Below are 20,348 nucleotides of genomic sequence, written 5' to 3' on the forward strand. Positions count from 1 at the left end.
CTCTTTGCTCATCGGTTTTGGCCCTTGTGAACAAAGCAAGGACCCTTCCAGGTCCTGATGGGAAGGTATGCCCTCAAGATTTCTCAAGTCCCCTTGAAGGTCTGGAGGAGGATTACTGGCTCCCTGCTCAAGTGGCTCACATTGGACCCCAAAGAGAGGAGAGCACAATCTGTCTGCCTGCCTGTCTGATTCCTGTAAGACCCCCAAGAGCACCTCAGTTAGTTAGTCTGTCAGTCCAGCTCAGTTCAGGCAGAAGAACTTGATCAGCTCTTATTAGTTAAGGCCGCAGTCAAGGAAAGCCTGCTAAATAAATATATAACTAAGTACAATGGACAGTGTAAGCAATACGCTGCTCTGTGCACCAAGACTGGAAAGCCCCGGTCACAGTGGTTGATGGGCTATCACCTGTGGTTCCGTGGCAATTGACATGTGGCATAACAGAGGCCTCACACCTTCCTTAGTTAAGCTGCACCTAAGTCCCTGCAAGGGGTGTGGCCAGGTGGGCATCTAAATGGTCTCTTTCTGAAGGACACCCTCCCTTTGTTGTGCCATTGTTCAAGACTATACAACATACACCATAAGGAGATAGAATGGGAACTAATTAGTTAAAACCCACAGTTCTTGTTCACAGGAAAAGAGGTTTTTACAAAGTTAAAAATAAAAACAAACCACTTCCTGAATCTCAAAAAAAAAAAAGAGAAAAAGGCCCATTCTTCCTAAAAATTCTGCCTTGGCATCTTTGTCAGCCACCACGGCTGCTGCCAACATCTATAGCTTCACCCCCTGCTCCTGACTCGTCTACTTCCAGACAATTAAATTGGTTCCAGCCAGCCATTGCTTGCATTTGGCCACAGAGGCCCTCCCTCCAGGGCCTTCTGCTTACATGCCTATCCTGGTCAGATGGTGTCATCTAATGCCCACCCAAGATAACTGACAACTATTCCTTCTAAGTTCCACCTTTTAACTAAGAAAAAATTGGACTGTCAGCCCTTACAAATGAGTTTACCTTGTTGGACCTAAATAAATAGGACAAATCAAGCCCTATCAAATTGGGCCCCTGAAAGCCAGTGGTCATTGCAAAAATCAGGGACAAACCTGTGACTTTCCTGGTAAATAATAAAACAAAACTCTCTGCCTTCAAAAGTTCCCTCTGTCAAAAAGTTACCATCACCAGTACATCTTGGACTCTTGCCTCTTGCCTCTTCTGCCAGGAAAAACTTATAGCCTAGAAGAACATCTCCTTTGTACCAAGCCAGTCTTGCTTGCTCTCATTGAACCCTGAACATTCAACTTTAACTGTCTTCCCCGACCAAAAATATAACACCTGCATCAGCTTGAAGCACACAATCACAATCCTAAAATTCTAAAACCTCACCTCCCAAAGATATAACTAAAAACTCACCTCTGGGCCTGAATGTCAACCACGTTGCCCCACTGCAACCCCTGTTGCTATCAAATGTAACGAAAAGCACAAACAGGCATCCAGCCACACATCAGCCTAATAGATTGTTAACCACCTGAGGCAAGATCTCTGTGCTGTCAAGGACCCAAAAAGATGCCTTCCTCTGCTTGTGAGTTGTTCCCATAAGCCCCTTCAATTGGGAAAATCCTGAAATAAAAGGCCAGCTCATTTGGACTCAATTGCCATAAGGGACTAAAAACTCCCCCACCTTGGCTCCACACCTGGCTCCTGCAGACAAAAGAGCCATCCTAGCCATCAAAACAAACCCACAGGGATGTCTAAAAGGCTCTTAGATTCAACCCAGGCCGAAAAAGCTTTATCCTATTCTGCCCGAGGACCCCAAATCCAACCTGCCTCCTCTTTACATTCATCAACCCCAAGCTACCAGCTGTTACACTATCATGGCCAGTTCTGTCTCCTGCACCACAGCCTCCTGCTAATATTAAAGAACACCACCATATTTTAAATGAGGTCCAAGCCTGGTTAAAATCAAGTCCCTGCCACTAAGATTGACCCTGATGCTTGGGTAAACACAGTCCTCCCGTAAGCGTGTCCAAACTGCAACTATAATGCAACAGAGGACCATAAAGCCTTAATGCACTGCTCTCCTGGCAGACCTCAGAGAGGGAGGCAAAAAGCCAATAAACATACCTACAGTTACTAAATCTACCCACTAAAAAGAAATTCTGCCAAAGCAAATCCTATAAAATTAATAAACACTTCATTTGCCAAAGCAAATCCTATAAAATTAATAAACACTAATAAATTAATAAACACATTAATAAATTCCTGTATATGCTTAAATGCCCTATACATCTCCTATGACACTCAGGTCCACTGTGCTGGACTTAATATTAACTCTAACTGGTACCCCAGATAAAAAAGAACACCTCCATCGGTCTAAAATGCCTAATAATCATAGCCCTAAAATTTAAAAAAAAACTCAATTCGTTTCCAGAAATATAAACAAAGAACTCACCCCCAGAGTTTCCTATCAATCACGCCCCTTTGGTAATTGAGCTCTGTCTCAAGGCAACCCCCACCTGCATCAAACAGTACATCTCTCCTGCCTGTAAAGCCAGTTCAAAATTTCCCTGTGTATAAGTTCCCTCAGTCTTCTGCCACCCACAGCCTGCTAATACACCTTCCTGAACCAAAAAAATGCCTTCTTCTGCCTTCAACTGGCTCTTGTCAGCCAGCCCCTCTTCACATTTAAATAAAAATCCCCAGTTCCGAGCTACATGGACTCAACCTCCCAGAGGTTCAAAAACTTGTTTCCTCATCATTACATTTCTAATTAATAACACCCAAGCTGCCTGCTAAAAAAAATACACACACACACACAAAAGCTCTGCTACAATATTCAGCAAAAACTGATTCCAAGCTCTATCAGACACTGTCCTTCTAATCCAAAAAGCTAACATGCTCACCTTAGGCCCAAACCTAACTGTCCTAGTGCCACATGCTGTACTGGAATAAACTGTTCTAAAAGACAAACTCCTTAACAGATGCTAGATACACCCTGTTTACAAATAAAAATAGCTCTGTTAAAAATGAAGTCCAATAGTTTAAATATTTTATGGTCACCTTAGACAAAACTATTTTGACCAAAACTCTCCTACAAAAATAATCTACATTGCAAACTACTGTTTAAAAACCTGTCACCAACAACACAGAATAATCTGGTTGAAAACCTAAGCCCCCTCCAGGAATCCAATTAACTAAAACCCAGTGTTCCCAGAAAATCAAAGCCGGACCTGCCCCCCCTGTTTGTTCTGCAAGCTCAAGCCACTGTGCTGGCATCCATACTCCTGCAGCCAGCTCAACTTCAGCATCTGTGTCACCAGCCCTGACCTCCCATTCCCTACCTGTACTAAAAAAGAATAATAGTTTGTAGGGTCCTACTATAAAAAAAATCATCCCTAGGTCTGGCCTACCCTTAATCACTGGCAGCAATAACAGGCCTGCATTTATAGCAAAAATAATTTAAAAACTAAATTAAATAAAAACTACAGCATATAGGCCACAAAGCTCCCCAAAAAAGTTTTAAAAAAACAGCTTATAACCAATGAATAAAACAGCTATATCTATAAATATTCCTACACACACATACAACCCAGGTACACATTAATTACCTCTATAAGTTTCAAATACCCAGCCTAAAAAAATTTACCTGAACAGCTCTTGCAAGGGTCACTCTGAAGAGACAATGCATACATAACTAAAGCCTAAAAATATTGTTTGCAGGATTGCTATATGCCTAGTCCCCTTAATTTTTATGTCTTTTCAGGCTGCTTATTCCAGTCTTTGCTTCCCTACCCCCATTTGCTATGGTTTTTATTAATTAACCTGGATTCTGCTTAGCCCAGTCCTTGCTTCCCTGCCCTCTGCTAGGTATGTTTTTTGCCTTAAACTATATAAACAATTGCCCCCCCAAATAAAACAATCAAACACTGAACTAAAATTTAATGAGCATCCAAAATACATTAAACACTCTCCTGAATGAAATTAACTCCCTCACTACCTTGCCAAAATAATATTACAAACAGACAAACCGAAATTCTAATTTGGCCTTATCTCAAAAATCACATATTATATGCCCAGCAAAAAAACAAAACTAAAAGAGGAGGGAAATATAGCAAAAAATGCTCTCACCAACCAGTATACTTCAATTTGTCAGCTGTCCAGGTAATAGTTCCTACTCCAAATCCGGTTGCTCTTGTCTCTTAGAAATGGCTGGTCACTATAATGCATTGCTGGTCACTGTAATGCACATTATAAAACCAGTCCCCAATTGACAAGCCATTCCACCTCTATACTTCCTGCTTGCTTATCCAGTATAAGCCCTAAACCACCAGAGATCAGGGCCTGATGTTCTGGAAATAATCCAAATCTGTATCCATCTACTTAAATATATCTGCCTCCAAATCCCTGGATATCGTTTCGATGTTTCTGCTTGTCATTGCATTAGAATATCCACAAGGTGCAACCATCACCACTACCTAATCTCAGAACATTTTTGCACCCCATAAAGAAACCCTGTAACTTCAGTAATCAGTTCCTATTACTCCTCTCTGTATCACAAGCATTATTCTGGACATTTTATGGGAATAGAAAAATACAATGTGTTGACTTCTGTGTCTGCTTTGTTTTCATTTAATGTAATTTTTCAATGTTTCAATGTTGTAGCACGAATCAGGTTTTTTGTCTTTCATGGTAATGAGACTTCAACTCCAGGCCTTAGTACTAAACTACACCACCAGCCTCTATCCTTTTTCTGAGACAGGTTTTTGCCCCAGGCTGGGTTTAAATTTATAGTCCTCTTGCCTCAGCCTCCCAGAGTGCTGGGATTACAGAAGTGTGCCACCATGCCTGGCTATGAATCAGTATTTTGTTCTTTTTATAACTAAATAATGTTGCACTGTAGAAATATACCATACTTTATTCATCAGTTGGACATTTCACTCTTTTGCTAATATGAATCATCCTGTTAAAAACATTCATGTACAAGTTTTTATGTGAACATATGTTTCTGTTCTTTTTATTCTACTAATAACAACAAAATTCCTGCTTTATATGGTAACTCTATTTTTAAATTTCTGAGATAATGCCAAAGTATGTTCTAAGGCTATGACTCCACTTTACACTCTTACCAGCATGAGGGCTCCAGGCATTCCACCTCCTTTTCAACACTTGTGATCACCTGTCTCTTAAATTTTAATCTTTGTTTGTTTTGCATTTCTCTTAAGACTGATGATGTTGAAATTTTTTATATGCTCATTGACTCATTTGACTATATTTTCTTTGGGAAAAGATTCATTAAAACTCTTTGCCCATTTTTAAATTAGGTTGTCTTTTTATTGTTAAATGGTGTCTTCTTTACGTATTTGGGAAAGGAGACCTTTATCAGCTATATGATTTTCAACCATTTTCTATTATTCTGTTACTTGCCTTTTCATGTTTTTATAGTTTTCCAAGACTGGTGCATCTCATGATGTGTTTTATAAATAATAACTTAGTAGAGAGACAAGGGAAAGTTACTTCTACTCCATTTCCCAGGAGCAAGTTAAGTTTTTAGACAGTGTTGTAATGTTTTCTAAACAGCAGTGAGTGAAAATTAAAGGAGATTAAAATGTGGAGATAGGTCAAAATTTCCCCGTAGTCACATGTTCTTATCAAATGTAGGATAAGGAAGATGGAAGTGCCACTGGCACTGCCCCTGGCCCTACCAGGTGGGGGATTCTTTAGCCTCCTGAGAGATCAGAACTCAAACCATGCGGTCCTCTGATGACTGGCTGACATGGATGACCGAGGCAATTTCCATCAGGGCATTGAGGTAACACCCTGGGAGCAAAAGGGAGCAATTTCAGTGGTCTTAGAGAGAAGAGGCCACATTCTACCCTTTGTACCACTCTCCTTTTCTTGAGGCAAACACTGTAGACCTGTGTGACATGCAGTTACTGCTATGATCCCCACGGGGAAATGAAGAAGCATGTTTCTCCAACTCTCCCTTTTAGCTTATTTTAATTTAATTAATTTCATTTCATTTTATTTGGGGGTGTTCTGGAAATAGTACTGAGGGCCTTGCGTATTCTAGGTAAGCACTCTACACTGCATTACATACTCCACCTCTTCTCTTTTTATTTTGGGTACTGGAAATTGAACCTTTTGCTTACCAGGCAGGTACTGAACCCCTGAGCTATATATCTCTGGCTCCCTTTTTATTTTGTATAGAAAAACTTAAAGCAAACAGGAGTTCTAATCCCATATCTTTTCTGTGAGAAAGAAAAATAAAAAGCATATATGTGATAGCTCCAGGTCTCATACAGGAAATCATCTCTCCATCTCTTCCACAACTGAAATGACAAAGATACAATATTATTTCACATTAACCTAGCCAAAAAAAATAATAATTAGCATTAGTTTATTATGAATAAACTAAAATACATGGCTTTTACATCATACTAGATAGTCAAGTGGTTTGGTTTAGAATGAAAATGAAACCCAAAATTCTCTGTATTCGGAGAAAGATCTTCTAAAATATGAATGGATCATGAGAGTTCTTCTAATCCAACATTGTCAATGGATTAATCTATTGATGAGATCATAATTTAATTCACTATTAGGTAGTGATGGAAGGAGATGAGGACTAGCTGAAGGGAGTAGATGATGAGATTGTGACCGTGGGGAAGGTATTTTGCCCCTGACCCCTTCCTTTCTGGCACCGTCTCTCTCTCTCTCTCTCTCTCTCTCTCTCTCTCTCTCTCTCTCTGCTTTCCAGATACCATGAGGTGAGCAGCTTTGCTCCACAACATTCTTCCCCCATGAGGTTTCTGCCTCACCACAGGCCCAGAAACAATGGAGCCAGCTGGCCATGGACTGACACCTCTGCACCTAGGAGCCAAAATAAATCTGTCCTCCTCTAGGGTGTTTATCTCAGGTGTTCTATCACAGTGATGAAAAGCTGAATAACTTACCAGTCCTCCTCTCTCCCCACATATACAGTTTCATACTTGGGATTTCAAAACCAATGTACTTACTCTTGTTCTTCATCATGAAACAGAAAGCCCTGTGTGATGGTTAATTTTAGGGTCAACCTTACAGGACTGAGGCACATCTAGAGGACTGGTGAACACTCACTTCCGGGTATATTTGTGAGGGTGTTTCCTGAGGACACTGGCCTGGAGTGGTGGTTTGAGTGGGAAGATTTGCCTTCAGTGTGACTAGGCACCAACTCATGGTGGGGCCTAAACAGAGCTAGATGGAGGGAAAGGGATTTTTTTCTGTCTCCTGGAGCTAAGCCACACTCTCTTTCCCCCTCCCTTGAACATGAGACCTCTAGCCTCCTCAACCTTGAACTCTAGGACTCACGCCAGTGGCCCTGGGTTCTCAGGCCTTGGCCCCAACTGGACAGTCATCTTCCAAGCAGGGTCTCTGTGTTCTGAAGCCTTTCAACTTGGATTGAGCCACCATTCCTGAGATCCCCTGGTCTCCAGCCTGCAGATGACTAGTCATGGAACTTCTCAGCTTCTCTGACCACATGAGCCAATTCCTGTAATAAATCCCTCCTCAGATGTCTATAGTTATATCCATATCCATATCTATATATCTCTATTTCTTCTTGGTTCCTTTTCTCTGGAGAACCCTGACTAGAAAACCCTGTCATTTTGATTAAAAGTATGACATAATTGTGATAAATGTCTTTGCATTAAAACCATAACTCAAACTTCATCAAGCATTTCTTAGAAATGCAAAGACATTGGAAAGAAAAACATTCAGAGTTGTTAACTTGCTGCCAAGTCCTGCTCTCTATGCACTAGATGGGCTGTGTTCTTGCCTTCCACCTCTGACTGCTCCCCTCTTGTCCCTCCAGCTGTAGAGGAAAGGGACACTCAAGCCTAGGTATACTCTATGTAATTCCTCGGACCCAGGAAATCCTGCTTAGTTGGCTCCCAGAACATTTTCAGAAGCTGTATAGGTCTTCCCTGGTCTGCACTCTTGAGGACAGGTCCTGTCCACTAGTTAAGCACCCTAGGGCTAGGCATGCCTTGAGGAGTGTGGGTGACACTTGTGAGTTTCTTTGTGGTGCAGGACAGAGTTCCAGTGGGAGATGGGTGAGGGACTGACCTTTCCACTTGGATGTGCTCCAATGTGGAGTATGAGCAGTCCAGGAGCTCTTTTTGAATTTTCAGTTCATTAGAAAGAGTTGTCAATACAGAAGCATGAAACATATCTAACAGTCATTTAGCTTGTCTTGTGAAATTTCAATCTGTAGGAGAGACTCTGACTCCTGGGCTGGACTTGCCTTCATGTGGTTGTATGATTTTATGCTATACAGTGATGCCTCAGTTGTCAAACAGCTCCAAGCTCTAACTTTCCACTCCTCTAACAGCAAAGTTAGACAAAAATCTGCTCAGTATTTGCAACTTTGCTCTATGGTCAAACCAAACGTCTCACTTGAAAAACACTGTATGGGCTAAGTGAGCAACATATTGCATCTCCCCATGGTCACAAAGGGGTGACGCTTCAGTCTAAGCACTGCTGTCACCCAGACAACATGCAGTGCTTGTGTTAGTGTGTTAAAACATTTGTCATTGTGCTTTCTTTTTCACTTTATTTGCATAAAATGTTGTAACCATGGCTCTGAAGAAAGTTAATGCTACCAGCAGTAAAGCTAAGAAGAAAACTGTTAGAATCACGATAGAGTTAAAAAAAATTATTGCAAAATTTGTTAAAGTCCTGGAAAAATGAATTTATGACTTTAATTTGGGGGCTTAGAACCAGTTAGTTGGTTTTCCATTGTTTCTTATGGGAAAAATATACTCAGTTTGTGAAGTTTTTGGTGTTTGAAACAAATTTAAGAAGACTGCAATCATACCAAGTCTCTTTTCCTACTCTAATGGGATAAAAGTGGATATTAATAACTACAGAAAAACTGTAAAATCCTCAAGTATGTGGAAATTAATGTATTCTTGAACAATTGGTGTGTCAAAAAGAAATCAAAAGGGAAATTAGAAAATATCTTTAAACAAATGAAATCCAACATAGCAAGTAATATGGAATAAAGCAAATGCAATTATAATAGAAAAGTTTATAGCAAGAAACCCCTGCATTAAAAAGGAAGATTTCCAATAAACAACTTAATTTCATACTTCAAAGAACTAGAAAAAAAGAATAAGCCAGCCCAAAATTAACATAAGGAAAAAAATAATAAAGAATACAGCTGAACTAAAAAAAAAGTATCAACACTAAGTTGGGAGGTTTTGACAAACTTTTAGATAAAATAGTTAAGAGGTAAAAGAGAAGGCTTAAATAAATAAAATCATAAACAAAAGACAGTGCAACATGTAGAACAGATATGAAAAGTATCAGAAGAGACTAATATGAACAATTATACTTAAACAAATTGGATGATCTATAAGGAATAAATTCCTAGAAACATACAACTTACTGAGACAGAATTATGCAGAATTAGAAAGGCTGAAAAGACCTATAACTAATAAGCAAATTGAATCAGTAATTGAAAACCTCCCAACAAAGAAAAGCCCAAGATCTTTTCAAACAGCAGCATCTTATTTCATTGACAGGTTATCTGGGAGTAGTTGACTGCCATTTATTATTATTCTGCCATGAAAGAAATCTTGCATATGCCTATTTGCATGCTTTCAGCTAGTCCTTATGCTGTTCAGTCTGCTGATCTTTTGGAAGAATAGTCAGGGTTGGAAGCAGAACACAGTCATGTGTTTCTCATTCCTGCATAAAACAGCTATCCATGAGAGGACTTTTCATAAAGGTCAGGCTGAAACTCCCGTCTTTCTCTTTAGGCCAATTGCAGTGCCACATCTTTTGTTCACGGTCTCTGCTGGCTCTTCCTGCCTCTCTGGATACTTCTCTGTCCTTGTCCTGACAGTTTCTGTCCCTTTCAGATCTGTTTCTCAGAGCACAGTCTGGGCTTCCTGTCCTTTTTTTCCTCTACTGCTCTTCATGTGGCTGGACAAAAAACACTCACTCTGAGTTTCCAATGACTTTTTGGTGCTACCAACTTGCAGATCCATAGCTCCAGCCTGAGTCTATCTCCTGAGCCTCTCTGGGAGGGCCAGTAGATGCCTCCCGTGCATCATGTTCCGTTGGCTTAGCCTGCCTTTTTCTGCAACTTCTGACCACTACTCCCTTGGAGGAGAATCAAGAGGGCCCACCGGAAACTCTTGCTCTCACCTGTTTGTCCCACCTCCTCTCTCTCCGCAATGGTTTCTTCATGGAGGAATTCCACTTGCCACTAATTCTGTTGACCTGAATCCCACATAAGCAGTTCCCTTACTCAGATCCAATTATCTCATAATTTTTTAATGCATGAATCATGCACTATGGACCAAACTTTAAAAAAGCATCTGGTGAATCCTTTCAGGAAATGAGGAAAGAAGAGATAATGATACTGAAAACATTTTCTGCAGTATTCCCAAATCACCAAACCTCTTTTATTGTGGCATCTTGTATTCACTAATGTATTCCTTCTATGAGCATCAATATTATCCCAACTCTAGGCAGGGTCGGTGATGAGTGCTGAGGGTACAGAAGTAAGGGTCATCTTTGCCCCAAACCTGCAGCCAGAGAAAAGAGGAGCGGAACAGGAGCCGCATGGCCTGTCCTCAGAGGAGCCTTACAGCAGTGAGGCCTGGGAGCTGGTGGGCTGGGGGGCCATGGACAGCACACGGACCACAGAGGCTGGAAGGTCTAAGATGGGTTCTGAATTCTATCATGTATTCACTTCATTTGTCGTCCAATCACTTATAAAATGCTTTGTTAAAATGACTGCTTCACAATTAACTGTTCTTTTATCAGCCATCTGCTCAGATACAAAATCCCCAGTGCCAACAAAACCTTTCCGTTATTATTCAAAACCTTGAAATTCCAGAGTTTGACACTGAAGGGAGACAATGCAGGTCAGAGCAAATTAAGAAGAAAAGCAGCTTCCATAGCTTGCCATGTTCCTTCCGATGGAGTCAGACCTCCAGGCCAACTGCTTGCGGTTGGCAGCGAGGCCGGGAGCAGTGTGGCACATGCTTGGGTTGGCCTGCCAATGTTTTCCAGATGCCACCGCCTGTCGCTGTAAGCCCACAGTTCCCTTTTTCTGAATAAATTACAGAGCAACTACATCCTCACAGAGGGAGTGCTCCCCCTACCTTGCTGAGCATGCTGTCCCGGAAGGTCTTGGAAGGTCGCAGGGCTCCTGTGTGGGAGGGGCTCAGAGTCAGCACCCCCAGCGCTGTTGCCATAGGCCCCGCCTCTTAAAGGCTCCATCACACCCCAGCAGCACTAAGCTCTGACACATGGGCCTTTGGCAGACAGTCCAGATCCAAACTACAGCACTGCCCCGCCCAGCTCCACCACCCTCAGTGATCTTCCAACCAGTTCTGTGTCTGTTATTTACATCTGTAGCATTATTTATGTTTAAAGTCTTGTTCTGAAATCCAGAAAATGAAGAATCAGTGGTTACATATAAGGGGGGCAAGAGAGTGCTTAAATCCCTCTGAGGTAAAATCACTGCTCTTGTGTTTGATGTGGATGTTCCCTGGATGTCAGCACAAACCTCTGGACAGTTCCCTGAGTCCCTCCTCACACACCTCTCCGTTGGTTCTTACTGGTGGGTCTCAGTGAGTCTCTGCTGCACCACAGGTGTGAACACCAGGAAGAATCACTTAGTGCGACTCAGTCCAGGTCATTTTACATAATGACACCCCCATGCCTGCTACATGTCAGTCACTCAGTGCGGCGATCCTCCATCAAGTATTCCATCAAATATTGGTCTCTGAAGTCTGCTCTTTGCCTCTTTCCTTCAAACTGTGACCTCACTTCCTTTGAAATCCAGTCAAACACATCTCCACTCAGCTCCCCCAGATAACACCCTCAGTAAAGGGTCTCTCAACCCTATACATGCAGTGCTTCCCATCCTAACAAGCTCTCTCTCCTCTCTAGACTAGTGATTGCAGATGCCGCTGTGAACTGATGAGTGACACTGTCAAATCCAGCCCTCAAGGAACATGATTGCAGTTATCTTGTTCGTGTTTAGAGCCCTGAGAGAAGTAGGAAGAGTTTTAAGACTGTCTTCCAGCCAGAACATGAACTCATAACCTGTATCTGCAAGGAATGCAAAAAGCAGGAAGCAAGTTGAGAGTCAGCCAGGGCACCAAGGGACGCTTGGGGCTTCCATTGTGGCGGGGAGCTATTTCTGTCTGCTAGGTGGAGCAAAAGTTTGAAGGTCTGGAGGAAAGGAAAACAACCAGGCATCTTCACAAGTCCTCAATGTGACCTTAAAGTACAGTTTAGCTAAGTGTGACAGGGACAGATAGGCTGAAGGTTTTGTGGCCTCATCCTGTCCCCAGCTGGTCTTTCCAAGGAAACACACTGCCTTGCCACTTACTTGTCAGGTATGCTTTCCCTGAATGGAATGAGAGTGGGAGACACAGGAGGAGCAAATGGGAAAGACTGAGTCAGTCTACGTGAGGAAGGCCATCAAGACAGATCTGGAACAAATCACAGCCACAGCTCCTTGCAGGCTGTGGGAAGGCTGAGGAACTGGCCAGCGTGAGCAGGTGTAGAGAAACCAGGAAGGCCGGGGACTTCACTGGGCACGGGCAGCAGGTGCTGGCCATAGTCCACAAGGTAAGCAACAGCTTGGGGAGAGCACTAGCTGCAACAGATTTTCTAGAAGTGTCTCCTGTGTGGTGATAAGTTCCATGCCAGGCCCACTTCACACACTCTTCAAATTGTTTGCCAATGTTTTCTTAAGGTTGGATTCTCCCTCACAGATGCAGAATCCTTCTGGGGATGGCTTCCTGGCTAGAGAAAAGACCCCCTCCTCCTTGTTTTCTGGTAGACTAGCAGCCAGGACATGGGGCCTCAGTCCCCCACTACACTTCAACTGAAATAGTTGAACTAGAACTGGTCAAGAGGTCATGTCACCACAGCCAGCTGCTGGACTCATGTTTTGAAAGGCTTTTGGAGTTAACAATCTCCAGCTGTGATGGCCCAAGGTGGGGAGCATCTCCTCAAAGTGGAAAAAAGCAAGGAATCAGCTCTGTGTCCAGAAGGTTAGCTTTCTGAGAAGGTCTACTGGGCCTCCCCACATAGGGGACTTTGGTTGAGCCAAACCTTTGTACAGATGTGTGATCTGAGGCAGGGAAAATCTGTGAAAATGCCTCTGATAGTCTTCAGGTAAGATATTAATATATAAAGGAGATAGTGGTACATAATTCTGTAGAATCTGGATACTTCACAGAAAGCTGGGAAGTGTTAGGTTACCCCTGAGACCATCACCCAGTGTCATGACCAAGACCCCTGCCAGGCTGCCCTGGAAGCCTTGGGCTATACAGGTGGCCTTTGTTGGAATAAGTTCATAAAGCTTCAATAGAGCTGCAGCCGATCACTGTAGGAGCCATTTACTGTAGGGAGTTACAGTATTTAGAAAAGTTGTCCTTTTTTGAAAGCTGTGTAAATTCTAGATGCTTGCAAAGCCAATTTAGATGAGGACCATAATGTCTGTGTTCAGAAAACAAGAACAAGCAACAACACTGGGACCCAAGTTGACAGTGTAAACCTGGGATGTAGAACATGTCACGTATGTGATTAAGCCGGTTGAAGGCAAAATTTTGACAAACAAGCATTTAACAGATGGTGGTAAGTGCATTTTCCAGGCCTAATCAGAGCCCTCTGCCCCTGAGCCATCTGGTCTGGGTACAGCATGCCTCCAATTCACTTTCAGAAGGTGGAGGGGACAGTGTACCTCAACACCGAGCTCCTGGTGCTTTGTGTGCCTGACAGCTTGGCGAACACACTCAGTAAGAAACCAGCCTTGTTCAAGTCTTGGGGCAATGGATATGACCAGTCCTATAGCAAAGGAGAGTGGGTATGGCTCTCCCTGAGGGGTTATGAGCAAGCGACCTGAAGGAGATGTACATTCAGAGACCCCAAGTAATTCTTTGGGACTCTGAGGAGAGATGGGATGTCTAGGGTGTGTGGGCTGGAGCAGGAGGTAGTAAAATTTTAATAAGTAATATTCCCATAGGCTGGGGAGCCCTGAGGAAGTGAAGGTTCACTCAGATTTGAAATAGCACTTGACGATTTGAATAAATAATACAACTTGCTCTGCTTTCATAAGGATGGCACTATCCATCTGATGATGGGAGGACATTCATCTGGCGTTTTGTCAATGTTACTGGCTCTTTCTGGTGGTTGCTTTCTGTTTGTTGCTGTTGTTATTTAGCAGTAGTGAGAGATGATCAGCAAAAGGCCAGAAATCCCTTATGAATGGTAACATTCGTAACATATTGGGCACTTGGCTCAGGTTAGGAAGGTGCCTAGGATTAGAGACAGGGTCTGTCACAGGATTAGAGGAAAGTAAATTGGCCCATAGGAAGGAATAAATTCTATTACCCTTGCCCTAATCATAATTTGTATTATTTTAGTCCATAATCTACCCAACTTCTAGTAAGGTTCTGGTGCCAAGCTGGCAGAGCCATAAAGATGAGCAGTGCACTGTCTTTGTTTTTGAAGAGAAACACCTTGAATATGAATAATTTCAATGCTAAACTTGCTAAGAGAGAGCTGCATGTGAAAAAGGAGGTGTAAACAAATTCTTCGTCTGATGATCTCACAGGGTTTTACAGAAGAGAGAGTAGGATGTATTTTGAAGACCAGGAGTGAGAGTTCCTTAAGAAGAAAAGAAAGGAGGAATATCTTAGACTACCTCCCAACTCTCAGTGGTCCTTATTCCTTGTTGCAATCATCTCCCCTTTAAAGAAGGTGTTCCTGACTTGTCTTTCCAAGACTGTGTTCACCTATCTAGAGTTTGTCTATATGTGCTTCGCATTCTGCTAGGTTCCCTTCAGAACCCACTTGCAGCTGGAACAAGATTCTCATTCAAGAACTGTACTATTTGTGTCTTTCATGTATTACACAGTCACTGAATGAGAGTACATGTTTGGTTCCAAGTTTGGTACAATTTTAGAAAAAGATAGAATCCTATAGCTACCCTGAACAGGTTATATTTTATTTTTTCCATTGTGCATCTGATTTCACCCAGTGTTTTCTGTTATCTATTGCCATTTAGGTTTGATGTGTTAAAAGATAAGGTTTTCTCTTAATATTTCTATTTGTAGTAGTGGGCAAAGTTTTGTATAATATGTATTGTGTTGCTGACTGGCCTCTCACCTTGCCATTCTAGACATCAAATTTCTCCAGATTTATATTTCCATGGTGCTGAGGGAGCCACTCAGCCCTTTATTCTCAACTCCACAGGAAAGAGAGACAAAGGCCAAGCAAACAGAAAACATAAACAAAAATGAGTCCCAGCATTTGAGAGACTTTGTGAGACTTTGTATAAAAATCTCCAGCAACAGAGTTTTAAGATCTATTCATTTTGAGAGTGATCTTTAATAAAGGATCTTTAGCAAAGAAGAAAAGGAAATTAAGTGTGAATTAGCTAACAAGGGTTAAAAACCACCTACAGACAGATAAAATAATCATGCAAACATTTAGACAGTAAGTCAGAAATAGATCACTTTGACGAAGAATGGATTGACGATCACAGTCCTATCAGTTTGTAGTCCAAAAACATAAGAGCCTATAAGGAGAGAGAATAATAGCATTCATGTTTCTTTCTACAGCTAGGAGACCAGAGCATTTAGAACCATCAACCCAGAAACTCCCTCTTTTAGACATGTGGAAACACTTACAGTGATTATTAGAAAACATGTATGGTGGTGGGTACAGAGAGATCAGTCAACGCCTGACATAGCACAGGAAATTATTTCTGCTGGCTTACTTGACTTGTTTTATTTTGGAAATACCATCAGGATCAGTGAAAATGTCAGCTGCAACACAATTTCAGCAAGGAGAAGCATGCCTATATCTGCAGAAAAGATTTTTTAAAAAAGAAAGTGTTCAAGGATTCCAGGAAAGGTGTGACTCTATAGACTGGATACCAGATCTCTGTCTCTCTGTCTCTGTTTCTGTCTCGCTATCTCTCTGTTTCTCTCTCTTCCTCCTTCTCCCTTCTTCTTTCCTTACCATCCCTTCCCTCCCTCTCTCTAATTTCTATGTTTTGAGCAGTTTTAGGGTTCCAGAAAAAATTAGTGGACAGTACATAGAGTTCCTCTATGTCACTTCTGGCTTCACACCATCAAATTTTCTCTAATAGTATACGAGCATGGTACATTTGTTACAATTGATGAATCTGTATGAACACATTATTTTTAATGAAAGTCTACTGCTTACATTAGGCTTCACTTTATGTGTTGTACACTCTGTGAGTCTTGACAAACATATAAGGACATGTATCCAACATTATAATGTCACATAGAATAGTCTCGGGGTTCTAATAATCTGTATTCCATCTACTCACCCACCTCCACCTTAATCCCTGAAACCACTGATGCTTCTTTTGCAGTGTCATACAGTGGAGATTATGTAGGCTACAGCACTTTTTCCAGGTGAACTTCTTTCACTTAGCATTATAGGTCATTTCTTTTTTATTCCTATATTATTCCTTTGTCCAAATATATCCCAGTTTATTTGTCTAATAACTTACCATAGGGCATCTTGATTGCTTCCACACTTTGGCAATGGTAAACAGGCTGCTGTAGATATTTTTGGGCAGGTTTTTGTGTGGACATAAATTTTCAGCTTACTTGGGTAAATATCATGGGGCATAACTGTTAGTTCATATAGTAAGAGTAAGTTTAGTTTTATAATAAAAGTATAAATTCTCACCTGAAGTGGCTTTTATCTTGCTACATTCCCACCTGCAGTGATGCTGTCAGTGCTTTGGCTTTTGGCTAGGTTTTTAGGTTTGTAGTGCAATCTTGTTTTAATTTGCAATTCCTTAGTGACATGCATTGTCAAACATCTGGTCAAATGTTTATTTGCATCTCTATATCTTCTTTGATGAGGTGTCTACCCAATTATTTTGTTTGTTTTAAAGTGTTTTTTTTCTTACTGTTGAGTTTTTAAAGTTCTTTGTATATTGTACTATCAGACATAAGTCTTGCAAATATTTTCTGGAGAAAATGGTTGTCTTTTCATTGTCTTATTACCTTTCATAATACAAAATCTTTTAATTATTTCAATTTATTAATTATAGTTTATAGATCATAATGTTGGTGTTACACCTATAACCGTCACTGCCCAAACAAAAGATTATCTCTTTTATCCTATTTTATCTTTTTTTTTTTTTTTCCAGTACAGGAAATCAAACTCATGACCTTGAGCTTGCCAGGCAGATGCTGTGCCTCTGAGCTAAATCCCCAGCCCCCTCCTATTTTATCTCATAGGAGATTTATGTGTTTACATTTTGCATTTAACTTAATTTTGTGAAGGATATAAGTTAATTTTTTGCTTATGGGTGTCCTGTTCCAGTGCCATTTGTTGAGGGGGGGCACTATTCTTTCTCCACTGCATTTTCTATGCTCCTTTGCCAAAATAAGTTGCTTATATAAGTGTGGGTCTATTTGTGTGTTCATTATTCTGCTCTAGTGATCTATTTCACTATTCTTTTGCCATTGCATATGGTCTTGATTATTGTAGCTTTATAGTAATGCCCAAAGTAATGTCAGTCTTCCAACTTTATTTATCCTCTTCAGTATTGTGTTGGCTATTTTGAGCCTTTTGCCTTTTCATAATTTAAAATCAGTTAATTCCTATCTATAAAATAATTTTCCCAGATCCTAATTAGGATTGCATTGAATCTTTATATCGAGTTTAAAAGAACTGACATTTGACCATGTTAACTATTCCAATCCATGTACATGAAATATATATATTTAATTCTTTGATGTCTTTCATCAGAGATTTATAATTTTCCTCATATATATCTGATACATATTTTGTTAGATTTATATACTTAAGTATTACATTTTGTGTGCTAACATAAGTGATATATTTTTAATTTCAAATTCCAATCGTTGTTATGGATATATGGGAAAGAAATACTTCAATACTAACTTTTAAGACTGAGAAGTTGCTATAACTTAATTAGTTCATAGATTCTTTGGGACATTTTATGTAAACAACCATACCATCTGAACAAAGATCATTTATTTGTTCCCTTTCAATCATTATACATTTTCTTTTCTTGTCTTATTGCATCGGCTAGTGCTTTCCTTGGCTCCAAAGTTAGTGGGAAAATGGAGTTTTTCAGTATAAAAGTTATGTTACTTATAGTTTTTTTTGTAGCTATTCTTTGTCAAGTTGAGCAAGTTCCTTTCTATTTCTAATTTACTAACAGCGTAAGATTTTTCCTCTTCAGCTAATTGATGTGGTAGATAACATCTATTGCTTTTTTCAAATGTTGAACCAATTTTGAATTCCGGGAACAAATTTTAATTGTTTATGGTGTATAATACTTTGTACATGTTGTTGGATTTGACTTGCTAATATTTTAATGAAGACTCTAAATTTATACCCATGTAATACTTAGTCTTTAGTTTTTGCTCTTACAGTATACTGTCTTTGTCTGGTTTTGGTGCAGCGGTACTTTGGTTCACCAACTTAATTCAGTCTATGATTCTGAGCAGGGGTCTCTCCAGCTTGGTCTCAGGTGGTGCACCTCTGGTCTTCTTCCTCTTCCACGGGGACTGAATGTACCTAGCCACAAGATGGTGGTGGGACACTGCATTTCTATGGCTTCTGCTTTATGCTCTTTATTTTCTATCTACGAGAGAAACTCAGCATTCAGCATCATCTTCATCCATGGCTGGGGATTGGCTAGACCTAGGAAGTGGGGCTCCTGCCCAAGCGCCCAGGTCAAACATTTCCAGAATCACGTGGATGATCTTAGAAAGAATAGTTTGTCACAAAGTGACAGGAGATCCTGGCTTAGATACCAAGTGTGTGGTGAGTGTTAGAAGAGGTGGGTCTCAAAAAGAAAAAGAGAGAGAGAGAGAGAAAGAGAGAGAGAGAGAGAAGTAGATCTCAAATAGAGCTATGCAGCCCTTATTGCCAACCCTGGTGCTATATCTCAGGTTTGTTACTTAAATTAGAAAATGAAAATCTCACTGGATATCTTTGAGAGAGAAATACAGTATATTCTGGGAGAAGGGAAGAAACTCTGATAGAGCGTGAATTCCCACAGGGTGTGTGTGAGCCAGGAAGCTGGAATCCTAAGAAATTCTGCGGGAAATGACTGAGCAAAGAGGCAGCCAGTACCTGCACCCTTAGAGTATTTCGTGATGAGGATGGAGCCTGGGGAAATGAGCACTGCTTTATCTGAGTCTTGAATGGGATGGAAAATGCTGGTCCCTTTGGTGATACCTGTGAGCGTGATGAGACCAGGAAGACTCTGCTGCAGGTAGACAGCACATTCTTCACGGCTGCTGAACCATCCAGGTGGATACCTGTGTGAAGGATGGGATGGGACGTAGACCCTGAGGATTGCAGCCAGACTGTGGCCTCTTCTGTCTTTAGTACTGAGATGCCATTTACCAACTGCTGCTCTGAATTTCTGTGAAGGAAAATTACCATAGGCTGCTTCACTAAACATTTGAGCCATCTTCCCCCAGTCCTTTCCCAGGGAAGATGACGGTGCGGAGCCTCTGCCTTCAAAACAAAACAAGAGTTGTTATCCTCAGTTCCCTGGCACGTTCCCAAAAGACAGAAGCCATTGTAGTTCATCACAAATTTTACTTTCCTCAGAGAAAGACAGAAGTTCATGAATAAAGATTAAATTCTCTTTTCTCTCAGTTCCCTGAGGAACTCACAAGACATCAGAGCCCAGTCAGGTACATCAGTGTCAGGAGACATCTTTTAAGAGAGAGAGCTGTTTGTTTTCCCAACCATTATCCATAATTACTCAGATGTTCATAGATTAAACTACTCTTCAAACAACAGATACACTTTGCAACTTTCTCTGAAGTAGCACAATTGTGGGGCTGGGGATTTAGCTCAGCGGCAAAGCGCCTACCTGGCAAGCGCAAGGTCGTGAGTTCGGTTCCCGGTACCGGAGAAAAACCAACAACAACAACAAAAAAAAAAAAAAAAAAAGAAAAGAAAAGAAAAAAGAAATAGCACAATTGTAACTAGGACAAATTGTAGGGTTTTTTTCTATTTTACAAATGAAGAGTTAAAGATACTTGTGGGAAAACACACATCCCACCTCAAAATCTGAGAAGATTTTTAAGACTGCTCATGATCAATGGAGGCAAAGAGTTCAAATGATTAGTGCTAGTTTCTGTGTGTGTGTGTGTGTGTGTGTGTGTGTGTAGGATCTAGGTGTCACATCAAATGAAGTCTTAACAGGATCCAGCTGAAAGGGGAAGAACTGCAGACCATTCTCTGTACATTTTTATTGGAGCATATTAATTTTACAAAAATTAGGTTAATTATGGCATTCTCA

This window comes from Chinchilla lanigera, unplaced genomic scaffold (assembly GCF_000276665.1).
Source record: "Chinchilla lanigera isolate Chin_1 unplaced genomic scaffold, ChiLan1.0 scaffold00091, whole genome shotgun sequence".
In the NCBI taxonomy this organism is placed as follows: Eukaryota; Metazoa; Chordata; class Mammalia; order Rodentia; family Chinchillidae; genus Chinchilla; species Chinchilla lanigera.